Genomic DNA, 14,124 nt, shown 5'->3' on the forward strand with positions numbered 1-14,124 from the left:
CCACAAGGTGACGTGGCCACCTTGACAGCCACGAGCTCTCCCTAACACCCCGAATTAATTAATCAATCAATTAATAAATATACTTAACACTAACACAGCTAACGACCCCACTAATCTCTCCCTCTCCCTCTCGTCGAAATTCCAATTCCACTCGCCTCGCCTCGCCTCCCCCACCTTCCGATTCGCTCGCGTATTATATTGCGCCGTCTCGAGACTTCTAGATCCTTCCAGTGGAACCCGCCGCCGCTTCTGGATCCTTCTCCTGCCCCTCATTTTAAGCGCCACCTCCCCCGCCCCCCCACGCCACCGACCGAGCTGCCGGCGGAGGTGCGAAGCCATCGAGGTGAGTGGAAGCTTCTGGAACCTTACCCTCCTTTTTCCTTTCTATCTCGCTGCGGTTGGCTTAATTTGCCTCTGCGGGCGCGTCGCGGTTTTGCTTCTAGAACCTTCTAGTTCTTGTGGTGGTATGAAGTTTCTCCGTGAGTGTCAAATGTGGATCCGCCATTAGAGATGGATTTGAGTTCGCTGTGCTTTGTGACGATAGGCTTGTTTCGGTGGAGATTTCATGGATAGGTCGACGACGAGTTCATAGAAGGAGGGGCTTTATATGCATTAGATGAACGGCTTCCAACAGTTTCCGTAGCAAGAAGCTTCTATGGTTTAATCTAATTCTAGGAGGGCGGTAGGGGTGATGTTTGTGTGCCGAAGTCTTGCTAACCTGGATCAATGGAATGCGCTTGTTGTGCAATGCAGTTGGAAACTGTGGAGTAGCCCGTGTGACAGTGTGAGTTAATTACTTGGTTGCTTATTTGAGGATTAGGATACACACAGGAGGTCATGAGATGTTGTTTGGTTAAACTGAACATTTAATTTGTAGTCTATTAGGCTGAAAGGAAAATAAAGAACCATTCAGCCTAGTTGCAAGACTAGTTTTTCTTTGTAACGTTGGTGAATTGTACTGTGTTTAAGCCAAACTAAGTTGTTAAAGGTTTAGACTGACGTCCCCTTATGTGATGTTTATCTTTGTTGTTGTTGTCATATTTTGAAAATTGTGCATTCACCATCTCTAAAATAGCTCATAGGGCATTAACGAGTGATTTCAATCGAGGTGCCTTGTTTACAACTATTGCTTTGCATATTCTGATCATTGCAATGTTTTCAACCAGTTATTGCATATGGTGGCACCAAGCATGAGGTTACAACTGCATTACTTGCAAGGGAATCACAAGTCACAAGAAACACATGTTATTACAATGGATGTAAGATTTTTTTATTCCCAGTTTATTTTCCCATGATTTTGCGACAGTGAATAGTTTTATTTTTTTTAAATAAAATGAACTTACATGATCATTGATGTTGTCTTTAACAACAACTCACCAATGAACAACCATACATTGTCATATGTGAACTCTGGTTAAAGAGTATCTTTTTGTAACTTAAGATAAATGGGCATCTGTCCTGCAAATGGAGATGGAAAGTTTGCATAGAAGTAACAGTGATATGCTATTCTGCTTATAATCACCTTTCCAGATATATGTTGTGCTGTACTAGCAGTCTAATACATACTATATGATGTCTGTTGTTAATATTCAGAAAATGACCCTGTTTTTTGCCACCATAAGTTTCCAACTTTTCAGGCTATCATATTTCAGTATGCTGTGATAGATAAGTGAACCTCTTTGTGTGTAAATGTTTCATGGTCTGATGGATAAACAAGATAATTGTGTACAGAACCCAGCTTGCAGCATATCTGCATTAAGCAGATGTAGTTTTGCTGCAAGCAAAGCATGGCTTATTGCTATACCATTGCCTTTGTGAGTGGAATGGTATATCTTCTAAATTAAGGAAAAGATGACTTTCTCCTTTTCTGGAGCTATGTTGGGGTTGGCTCTGTTCAAGATCAGAGGGAGTATATTCCTCCTCTCAAGAGCTCAAAACTTTTCTTGTGAATAAGTTTCCATGTTAAGGACTGCATAGAGCCCCTTTTCCATTGATAGGTACACCCAAGGCAGCGGGCAGTCTCATTATATAAAATTATGTTGGTATGGTCAAAGCGCACCATCAGCAGGTTGAACCTTCCTACTTAGTTCTTCAATTCCTTGTGTCAAAGGTGGTCCTATGGCAGAAGATTGATTGCTTCAATCTAAATGGAATTAAAACAAAGTTGCAGATATTAATGAAGCACATGCTAAGGTGACCTTCATCTGAGATGTGACTATTGACATCACATACGCTCATTTTGAGTTGGTTCTCTAAATTCCAGAGATCTCTTGCATTTAGGCCAGCAAGCTCCTGTCCATATTTATCAATAAACACAGGACGGAGTTGATTTAACATTCTGAGAAAAATTGTCACAATTTGATTTCTTATACATGTATTCTTTCTCACTAACTTACTAATATTATGGAAGAGAAGCTGCTTCACTTTCCATTGCAGAATATTTCATTTACATATAAAACGATTCATTCCTGACCTGAACGTATTTATCTTTACACTTTTGTTTCATACAGTTCTTACATGATTTTGCTATTGCCTGAAAAAATATAATTGACTTGAAAAAGCATTAGCTTCGTTATTGACCTGTGATTTAACTCTTTGCAGAATCAATGGGTCATCATACTATGACTTTCTTGCAAGTTGTGCAGTTGTTGCCTCAAGCTTGCTGCCTCCGTCTGTCAGAACTGCAACTAAGCTAGGAAGTTCAATCAGTTTTTTTTTTTTTTATCTTGAACAGTAAATTCAATGTTGACAATTAATGTAGTAATGATTTCTTAAGGAATGAATACTAATTTTGTGTTCATGGGGATCGATAGTCTTTTTTAAACATCATGTTTAAACACGATCATTACTGGTGCTTTGAGTAGAGCCTAATACTGCATTACTATTTATTGCTTGCTGTTATAGTTTGTTACGTACCATGTCCATTCCTTAAGGAAGCTAACAATAGATCTATCTTTTGTATTTTCCTCTTCGTGACACCTTTTTCAATTGGATACGTGCAGTATAAAACTATCGAATTCACATTAAGAGTGCGATATATTTTGGGATCTTCATTCTCCTTATTTGAATCATGATCTTGTTCACAGTATATATTCTATGTAATATGAGTATGACTACATGGAACACCTACTATGTCCTCGATAAATTATAAGTAGCTTTTGATCCTCCTAAGATTTTTATCTTATGAACACATGACTACCATTGACTGTTTTCTTGGGAAAAAAATTAACATGACCCGCTTGTTTCAGGTCAGCTTGTGACCTGTATTGTACGTTAGTATTATTGTTTTATGGTGTAATTGCTAGTAGTTATCAACCCATGCACCTGTACGGGCTAGAAATTTAAAACATGTTTGCCTAGTGCCGAATAATTTAGGATTTACTAAATACTACCACATCGTCTGGCAGATGTACTATTTCCACTACTATGCCAAATTTTCACAAGAATTCGAACTTTCTTATTCTCAAAGCCATGTGTGTGCTAACTGTCGAAACAGAACCAAGCGTAGCATGCCTATGAACATTTAACTTAGGCATTTAAATATTATGCTAGATGTTCTGGCTGGACTGATCCCCCGATGATGGTGTTCTGTGTTTTGTTTGATCATGGCTGTGTGCAACTGTGCATACATCCACAACTGGTTATGCACTTTTGATCGTCAGCGTACGGTGGAAGATGATGAGACAGGACTGGCAAGTGAAGTGGTGACCAAATGATGTGAACGTCATTTGGCACCTCAGAGGTACATCAGAGGTACATGTATGAATCTTAGTGTTAATTGTTCAAACATAGGTTTTCTCTTCCTCCAAGAGGAATTGGTTTATTTTGGGATGAAGGGTTTTTTTTGGCCGCCTCCTCTTCTTCTTCTTTTTTTTTTTTGAGATGTCTGTCATTTGGATCAGTAATGTTGAAACATGTGTTATGTGAAAACTCTGTAAATAGTTTTTTGTTGCACGCGTCTATTACTTGGTACAGTAAATGGTAATGGATACATTCGGCCCAAATATGTGTACATTGGTCCAAAGGTGCGCATAAGCTGGCCCGATTCGGTCTAATTTCTCGAGTGGGCTTCGTGCGGTTCATTCAAAATTAGTTGTGGGCCAAATTTCCTTGCAGCTACTATTGACTGTAGGCCAAAATTTGGCTCATATTTGACCATCTGTTGGCACGTGGACTAAAATAGGAATGAGTCTATTTGCCTGACTAAAATTGGCATGATAGGAAGGGTGTTAGGTGCCTCCCTCATCTCTTAACTGCTTATTGAATCGTCTCCCTCAATTTCAAAACCGCGTATAATGCCTTCTCCTCTTCAAAAACCAGAGCGGAGAGCAGTTTCTGTGGACGTAGTAGGTTGATCACAGTTGACTTGTTAAGTCAGTAGGTGCCTAGGTGGGACATACATGCCAATGACTTTCTCCTTATATCATCCTTTTGCTCACCTCTCCCTGTTCTCTCTTTCCTCTCTTCCCTCTTCCTCTCTCTCACCTTCCATCAACAGTAGACGTCGGGAGGGTGGTGACAATGGTGAGCCAGACCTAAGGAAGGCGGTGGTAGAGGCGAGCCGGAGCCGTGCGTTGTTAGGGGTTTGTATCGGGCTAGGCAACTGGCTGCGTCGCATGATAGGAAGGGTGTTAGGTGGCTACTGGCAAAGGACTTGCAGTGAGTGTTGCTCGGTGGTCAAGCGTGAAGGTGAGCGGCTGTCCGCACCCTCCTCACTTGTGCAGGAAGCCGAGGAGGCACGAGGGCATGCTGCAATTTGGTTTTCTGTAGACACGCCAAATGGATGATGTGGCGGCGGAGGAGCTTGGAGGTGGCGACGCAATAGACAATGGTGACGACGTCCGACCACGCCACGATCCCCAGCAACACGTCCATCGAAATCTGAATCTAATCCGTGGACGCATGGTGGTGCTTCCATGGTGGCATCTTCATATCACCTTGCTATCATCCATGTCATGCCTGCTCGACCTCGACCTATTGTCGTGCAATTAGGACAGTGGCGACTACGCGCTGCACCACGTCGCGGACACGCTGCACCGATTCGCCTCCGACGAGCATGACCAAAGATGAGTGGACTCAATGGGAGGAGGCAACCCATTGGAAAGCTCAACTGCTTCGGGGGACCGTCTTCCTCGTCTTTGGCTCACCACCACTGCTGCCCTCCCCAGATCTAGCTCGCCACCGCCGTTGCCCTCCTAGGCTCTACCCCTTCTGGAAGGTGAAAGAGAGGAAGAGGGAGTCAATTTGCACAGGCTTCCGAAGATGGAGAAGCGTTATATCTGGTTTTTTGGTTGAGAATTGTGATTCAATTAGGATCAATAGAATGAGAGAGGCAAAATAGACTTGTTCCATGAAAATATCATTCCATCTTAAATGTTTAGATGGCCTATTTTCTGGCTAAGATCAAGCAGTTGTGGGCTTAATCTCACGCTGTTACAAATAATTGTGGGCTTTAATTTCTTAATTCCTCCCCAGCGTACATATGAGAATTTATTAATTATTTGTAGTTATTTTGATGGTCGCTTTAGTAGCAAGTGGAGATTACGGGTGAGGCTCAAAGGCACCTGCATGCGCTGGATATTCTTTCTGGTTGGTCGTTTATCTCTGTATACGATGAGAAAATCCTTTTTTAAAGCAAATTGTATGGGCGTTACATGAACTTACTATATGGATGCAATCATGTACATAAATTTGCAAAGCATGAATTTGATAGTGCGTATGACCCAAAACCAAAATTGCACATCATAACTAATTTTGATAGGTTTGACACAGATTAGAAGAACACAACATAGGCCCGTTCTTGTGTACGATGAACTAACTCAAAGAACATACTCTATCTAAATTCATTAACATCAATATAAATATGGGAAATGCTAGAATGACTTACATTGTGAAACGGAGGAAGTAACATTTTTCCCTCTTCAAAAACCCCCCACAAAGTCACAATGTTTTTGGCTGCCTCTGATTCTCTCCTTTTTCTGGAGGTCTGGACAAATACAACAATGACAAACTAGGGATTCTCTTGAGCTGAACAAAAGCAAGAGTCGTGTTACTTGTGTAATCCTGTAACAACACCCATCTTGTAAGTTGTAAATTTAGATGCGCATTAGCACGAGGGAATCCCAGGTATTTTGGCCTTATAGGATTGATGAAATTTTAGAAACTATGAGTTTTTGTTATACTACGAAATCCCGATGAGTAAATTCTTTATTTTTGCCCCCAATACCAACTTGTTTTAGGTACTTCAAAAACATGGCAAAACACGGATAAATTATGTTCTTTGTTTTATTTGGTACACGCAGCCCTTGCAACTAGTTTTTTTCCACCTCATGATTGCTTAGTCTTTCTAAACCAAAAAGAGGGGAAAAAAAGAAAATTTGCTGTAGCATGTGATTTATCTCCCATATCCTGTGCCACAAGGATATTTGCCACCCATCCTTCTTAAAAAGTCTAAAACTTGTAACCGTCTAACAGTGCAGTCCTAGTTCTATTTCTTCAAAAACCTCATACCCATACCCCTTTTCTTTAGCTTACATGATATAGATTATCGCAGAAACACACTTTCCAAGCTCCTAAATTGTACGATTCTTTTAGAAAAACTTATCCTTTGGCATTTCTTAGAGAACTTTTTTAAATCAGCATTTTAACTTGCTTTCTAATATTTAATTCTCTCCTTAAATAATTATCATAAACTCGGTTTCATCCATCATCTATCAACAAAGAAAAAACAAAAAGAGACCATACTACTCCCATATCAGCAATCAACTCAAGGCCATGGTCCATACTACTACCAAGCAGTCCAAAAGGATTGCAATCTGCTGCAAGTTGCAGCTAGCTAGCTAACTAGCTAGGAACGATATGAACAATCAGCAGGTTTTTTCTTCTTTTAAAAGGAAGGTAACAGCTTCTCGTATATTGATAGAGTAGGAATCATCAGGGTTGGTGAGCCGGCAGCACACAGACGACGACCCGGCCATTTCTTCAACGCAAATTGTACTCACTCGCTACTACTCGTAGCGAAATAGCGATGCAGTGGCCGCTTTCACGACAGCTCAAGCCGTGTGCTGCTAGCTTTGGACCTCGGCTCGTTCAGGGCACGCACACATCTGCGTCAACCTTACCTCCTTTTATCTGCTTGCTGAAAAGGCAGGAGTTATTTTCTCTGCTTGTTACTGCTTCTATTCCAAAATATAAAAGTCTAAAATCATATAAGACATTTTATAGAAAATACATATTCAGATTTATAGTAATAGAAAATATTTCATCCGATTCTAAGTCTTTATATTTTCGGACGGAAGGAGTATTAATATTCCATCCGTTTCATATTATAAGTCATTTTGATTTTTTTCTAGTCAATTTTCTTTATATTTGACTAAGATTTTATCTATAACACTAAATTAGTAACATTGAATATATTATTGTGATATGTTTGGCTTTTTTATTGAAAGTGCTACTATATTTTTCTATAAATTTAATCAACTTTAAAAGTTTGATTAGAAAAAAATCACAACAACTTAATATAAAATAGAGCGACTATATGCACTTGTCGCCTTCTGCATACGTTGTCTGAAAACGAGCAAGGAGAGGTGAAATACTGAAAATGCATATAGTCCTTTTCTGCTTCCTGCCATGATGGGAGCATATATGATGCTTTAATATGTTCCCTATTTGGTTATTAGGATTTAGGAGTAGTTTTTTGAATTTAATTTGAAGTAACTACTGTGTATCTTAATTTTGCACTTATCCACATTGCAAACAGGACATATATATATAGTGTATTGCTATAATCTAGCATATGTTTCCTAATCTGAATTTAAGAAATCTCTAGATATACGTCATCGATTAGTATATTAAGTTCGGCTCTAATCTCTAGCTACCTGCTCTTGTAATTGTATTTTTTTGGCTATGGACCAAACCATGCATGATAACTTTGAATGGTGGTACCTACCTTATCTTGACAAGATGAGTGATGAGTTGGAACTAAAAACAGATTCTACCGGCTTTCTCACTGACCAATTGTATGCTGCCAGCCACTCTTCTACTGAGATACGGTGGTTCATATAATTTTCTGCAACCGAAGCCGTTTAAATATCAGAATTGTTTTTAAACATCTAGATTTTATGAATAAAAAATCATATTAGTAGTTCCCCATATAACTTTATCGGGGGTATTTTTACATTCTGAATGTAACGGAAGGTATCATATTGTTTTTAAGTAAAACTTGGTAACTCCAAGTATTAGGTATTTCAAGATAAGAAAATTTTTAGAATAAAATTTATATATATTGAGGTACTTTCTCAAGTACAATAAACTTTTTTTTTGTTTGCCGGGGTTTGCAACTATTTTACTACCGAAATTAACGGTCAAATTTGCAAGTCGAAGACCGTGTCAACATATAAAATGACATGTTGCAGTGGCCACATTGCCAGGGGCGTCTTTCTTTCAGCGTAATTGAAGCTGTCACTTTTGCTTTAGCTTCTGGGCAAGTTGCAATCAGATCATTACCATCTCTTCCTTTTGGAACCTTGGATCATAATCATCTGACATCTCTGACTGATGTATATATGCTGAAAGAACAGTAAGTGCTAAGCTAGCGCTTCACTCGCTGCCTTCACCAAAAGTGAGCATGAAACTTCCTAGCTTCCGTTCACAACTTTACATAGATGTTCCTAATAATGTCACACAGAGTTAGAATATAGGACTGTCTCGAATCTTCCTCAAGTACCAATTTAGAAATGCAGAGACATTTGCTGGCTACCTGCTCTAGGAGATAAGAACCATATATTCTTAGTAGCACACTTATTCGGTTTTTACAAACCTTTTCATCTCCAAAATGGTGGAGTACACCTATGTCGGTCTCGAAACGGTTGCGTGCATCACATGATGTAGAGGCTGGGATATATAAATATTTTGTTGTCTAGAAAAAGTGCCGGTCGCGAAACGTTGAATTTGATCTTGCTCTTGACTTCTGGCAGTAACATTTTCTGCAGCTAAAGATTTTGACATTCATGTCAACAACTTCATTTTCCATTTTTTTTCTTTTTCTCCCGGAATCATCTCAACAACTTCAATAGTTCATATGCCACACTCTGACATCATATCACACAAATGCAGGTGCACTTACAGAAAAGGCAGGCAGGCACTGAAACCTGAGGCTGACCTCACAACAAATTCGTAGGAGTCGGCAGGTATAAATCTACTGTTTGGTCCCATTACCCAAATCAACATATGTTTTTCCTTGCAATCAGAGCATTTTACAAGCTCCTTGCTAAGGTACTATAAATCATTTGGTACTGAATATTTAGAGGATGATTTGTAGGTTGGGATTGTTCTTGGTAGGGTTGTTTCACTTTGATGTAATTAGCTGAGTTCAATAAATCTTTCATTATAGAAGAGAGAGAGCGCGCATATGATTCTTATGATAACTTCACAGTACTTTGAATATTACATTCATTCTTCTTTTTTTCGACAATGAAAATCAATCCAGCCTCTACATAAAGTGATAAAGATGTATCTGGTATCTTTGGCATTTGACACTATACAAATCTTGTTTGGTTGAGAAGTATGAAGTCAAAACCATAGGTCCATAGCTACCGACATACTCGACGTTCAGGCCATGAGCAGATTGCTGTTCTACCTGTCTCAACTCTGAAGAAGGTGTCAACATCCATTAACAGCCAAAGTCTTCTGAATAAATAACTGCAATTGTCGCCTTCCAATTACGCAAGCCTGAAAACAGGCAACGAGACAGCGTTTTCTTCCTTGAATGATTGAGTCATGTTGTCTTGTATCTCAACAATTCTCCAATGCATGTAGGACGAACAAAACCTTGTTTATGGTTACCCAATTTCATTTAAAAACATATTCAGGCACTGCACTCTGAAAAAAATAAGTCTATAGACCACTGCATCTCTGAATGATTGTTCTCTTTTTGTTTGTTTCTTTTTTGACACAGATGGATAACAGCAGCAATGTAGCATCCTTGGTTATCTACAGTTGCACAACTACTGACATCGATGCTGGTTTGAGTAGTCCCATAGAATTCTTCAGCAATCTCAGTCAGTTCCTGTAATACTACTCTAGCAGAGAAGCATGTACCAGGAATAATTCCTTGACTGACAAAGATACAGTGATACTAGATTACTACTAGTATTAGATTACATCAAAATCACACATTTTCTAGTGCGGTTAACCTTAAGGGAGGCAATTAGACTCCATGATGCAAATCACGCAGGACCTCAAATAATGCACTGGGAAAAGAGGGGAAAAGCAGACACTGAAACTGAAACAAAAACTGAAACTGACTGCACAACAACGATTCTGAATCAGCAGGCAGGTAGCTACCGCTTGGTGCCACTGCCAGACACCCAAAAAATCAGCACAAACTTTTTTTCAACCAACTTATTTTTATTTTCTTGAATCGAATGTGCAGATCAAAAATCTTCAGAACACTTTTTATGATCTGCTGAGCTTTATTAGGTGTGAGAGAGGTTTAAGCGTCAGCATTTGAGTGACTTTTTTTTTGGTGTGCTTTTGTTGTGTTCATGCGTCTCCTAATCGAGTTGATTCTGGAACACTCAAAGGGGAGAGGCAACGACGGTGAAACCGACGCTGCAGCCGCCATGGATACATGCTTGCAGATTGCAGCTATCCTCTACCTTAAGACATGCGACTTTAAGTCACTGGTACTTACATTGCAGATTAGCATCAATATGAACGTGGAAAATGCTAGAATGACTTGCATTGTGAAACGGAAGGAGTATGTGGGTTCATAGCAAAGAGAACATATATGTGTGTCATATGATTTACTCTCAACGTACCAAAATATAAGAGATTTGGGCTGAATGGGACATATCCTAATACTACAAATCTGGACAGGTTCTTAGTCCACATTCATAATATTAGAATGTGTCACATCCGACTAAAATACTTTATATTTTGGAACAGAGGGTATTTTGGATCAGAGGGAGTAAGTTAGAGAATCTCAATTTGGAAATGGGCAGTGGATCGTTCAAACAAAAAAAGAGAGATGGGCAGTGGAGTTTGATGCTGAATCGTCACTGTCTCGGTATCTTTTCTCTGGTGGTTGTATCCTACCGTTTTGTCAGCAGGCATCCTGTCCGAGGATCTTATAGTTCAGCTAGCATCGTGTTTGTGCGTTGCAACTTTCGGATATTGTTTAGACAAAATGTACTGCAGGATCTAAATAAATGCACTATAGGATCTCAATTTGGAGTGCAAATAATTATTCTTAGATAAAAAATGTGCAATGATGTATGCAAGGTTGTTAAAATCGCAGATTCTAAATCGGATCGGAAAGCTTACGATAGGATCTTAACTATTGAATCGTAAAATCATGTAGATTCTATTGACTAGAATCATAGAAACAATCCTACATGGCTACAATCGAGTTGGATCGTAAAATCATAGTCACACAATAAAATCAAGATTTTGACAACCATAAATGCACGAGATTCTTACCACTGATAGTGAGTACTCCCCTGTCCCAAAAAAAGACAAACCCTGGGTTTTCGTGTCAACGTTTGACTGTCCGTATTATATGAAATTTTTTTATAATAAGTATTTTCATTGTTGTTAGATGATAAAACATGATTAATACTTTATGCGTGACTTATCTTTTTAATTTTTTTATAATTTTTTCAAATAAGACGGACGGTCAAACGTTGGACACGGAAACCAGGGTTTATCTTTTTTTTTTGGGACGGAGGGAGTAAAACTGACTTTGACATTTATTGGTCACACACTTTGTTTAACTCAACTAAAGGCTGAGTTTGGTTGTTTACTTTCCCAACTCATTTCTCTCATTTTCCGTGTATACGTTTTTTCAAACTGTAAACGATGTATTTTTTTAAAAAAAATATCATATTAATCTTTTGAAAAAATAGCTAATACTTATTTAATTAGGTGCTAATAAGTCACTCCGTTTTACTTACCGGAAATTAGTTTTCAACCCATAAAAAAACAGAGACTAAGGCGGGTCAAGAGATACCCACAGAGTAACACATGCCCGTTACTAAATTATCAGTAATTTAGTGATATACAAAACCATGGATTGACACGGCTAAAAAAATTGCTTCCGACTGCATGGTCAGGCGACTCCTTACCGTCAGCAGTAAAAAAATGATCGATAGATCAGGTGTATTCCCCAAATATTTTTATCAACTTATGAAAAGGTAGATGTATAAAAACGGCCAAAAGCCTAAAAGGTGCTGTGTCATAGTTATTAGACGACGGTCAATAGATTATGTGGATCATGGATGAAATTAAACTGGAGAACTACACAATGGTAGCTAGGACAAGAGCTAGCAGCTAAGAACGCCGTCAGCTAAGCCTATAGCTAACTATACACATATCCGTCAGATAGAGCAACTACAAATTTTAGTAAATTAACAATGATATGTGTTGATTGCATCTTGCTTAGGATGCAAATCTCAGGCAAACGCGCTAGCTAGGCGGCTATAGAGACCTCTACAAAAAGCTTATTTAGCTTAGTTATCTTAGAAACTAAAGGTTAGCTTTTAATTATTTGCATTGGCTTCTTCTGCTCTACCGATGTCATCAAGGAAGACCATCTAATCATGCAATCAAGCCCGTTTTGGATTATGCGTTCAACTCGCTTTAGGTGACTAGTTTTTAATAAAAGGAATAACAAAGGAATCCAATATAGCAAACTTTTGTTGAATTTCTCTCTGACATTGACTCTCAACCCGAAATAATGTACGATTACAAGCCGATTGATTAACAATTAGAACAAAATTTCCGCCTTCTCGAAAAAAAATTAGAACATTTGAAATCCTCGGTGGATCCCGGGAGGATGTTCTATACCATCCAAAAAAAAAAAAGAATGTTTTTTCATTTTAACAAAAAAAATTCAAATTTATCAAAATTTGTCCAAAACTTGAAAAATATTAGTAGATTTCTGAATCCCCCCCTCTCCCTAAAATTTCCGAAATTTCGACGATGTATTCTGAAATAATCCTGGATATATTCAATGCATCACAAATCCACAGCCACGCACAGGGCTATGCATATATGCTCGCCAATAAAATGGACATATTATATATCAATTCCACCATTTGTGAATAAATTACATGCTTAAAACTGACAAAACGCCATCATCACGCAACCCTGTGCTACCAACTCTCATGCCACAAACCCAATTACGGCCAAGATACAAGCCGCCACGAGACACAAATGATAAGGACAGGCAGAGACATCATAATAATAAGAGAACAACGAGCTAGTCATGAGAGAGTAGCAAGTTTTTCCGTGTCATCTTAATTTGGAGAAAGAAAAATGCTTTTTTTCATGTCGTAATTTTCCAATTAAATTCTGCTTGAAGAGAGCTCATGTGTCCATATATAATGTGAAAGGGAGGAAAAAAAAGAGATAGATGAAAAAGACGGAAAAGAATTTCAAAGAAAATGAAAATGCCATCCATATAATGTTATTCACAAAAAGTCAGATCGAATTGACAGCAAATTAATTTCCAGAAAACTTGAATATCAAATCATTTATGGGCTTGTTTGGTTTAGTGCCGTACCAAAACATTGGTAATGCTAAAACCTACGTATGTTTTGGTACTACCAATAATTTAGTAGGGTAGAATTTTTATTGATGTGTTTGGATTGATACCAATTGATAGCCAAATTTTATGTTATGGATAAATTAAGCATAGGCATTACCATTCATTTGGCTTCAAACCAAACAATCATATTTACTATTTAAACTACCAAAATATTAACATGGCACATTTTGGCATCAATCCAAAGTGGCCCTATCTGTCCTTTTACATAAAGCAAGACAACTCAAATAGCGCTACAGTACTTTTTTTTAAATAAAGAGATTACCTCCAGCTTTTATAGCATTTATTCAGTACACATGCCATTTAGTTTTCTTGTAGGTGTGTGGTTGTTTACCGTTTTGGTTGGAAAGTACTTGCGTTGTGTTCTTGCGAGAATGCAATTGTAAAGATGATGGCAATTATATCGTGCATTTTATGGTCATAGCTGGTACAAATTGAGAGTACTACTAATTAATTGTTGAAAAAAAATGACAAACGGGGTATAATAGAGACAAAGATGGTGGAATATAACAAATACT

At 38.4% G+C, this 14,124-nt stretch overlaps 1 long non-coding RNA gene across 1 annotated transcript; it reads left to right on the forward strand.

Moving 5' to 3' along the window:
- Positions 1 to 305: 305 nt before the first annotated feature.
- Positions 306 to 2,800, forward strand: LOC112939385 (uncharacterized). Its single transcript, XR_003243063.2, has 3 exons — positions 306 to 343; positions 1,167 to 1,259; positions 2,602 to 2,800. It is a non-coding gene; the product is annotated as an uncharacterized lncRNA (long non-coding RNA).
- Positions 2,801 to 14,124: the final 11,324 nt, after the last annotated feature.

The sequence above is a fragment of the Oryza sativa genome, chromosome 6 (assembly GCF_034140825.1).
Source record: "Oryza sativa Japonica Group chromosome 6, ASM3414082v1".
NCBI lineage: Eukaryota > Viridiplantae > Streptophyta > Magnoliopsida > Poales > Poaceae > Oryza > Oryza sativa.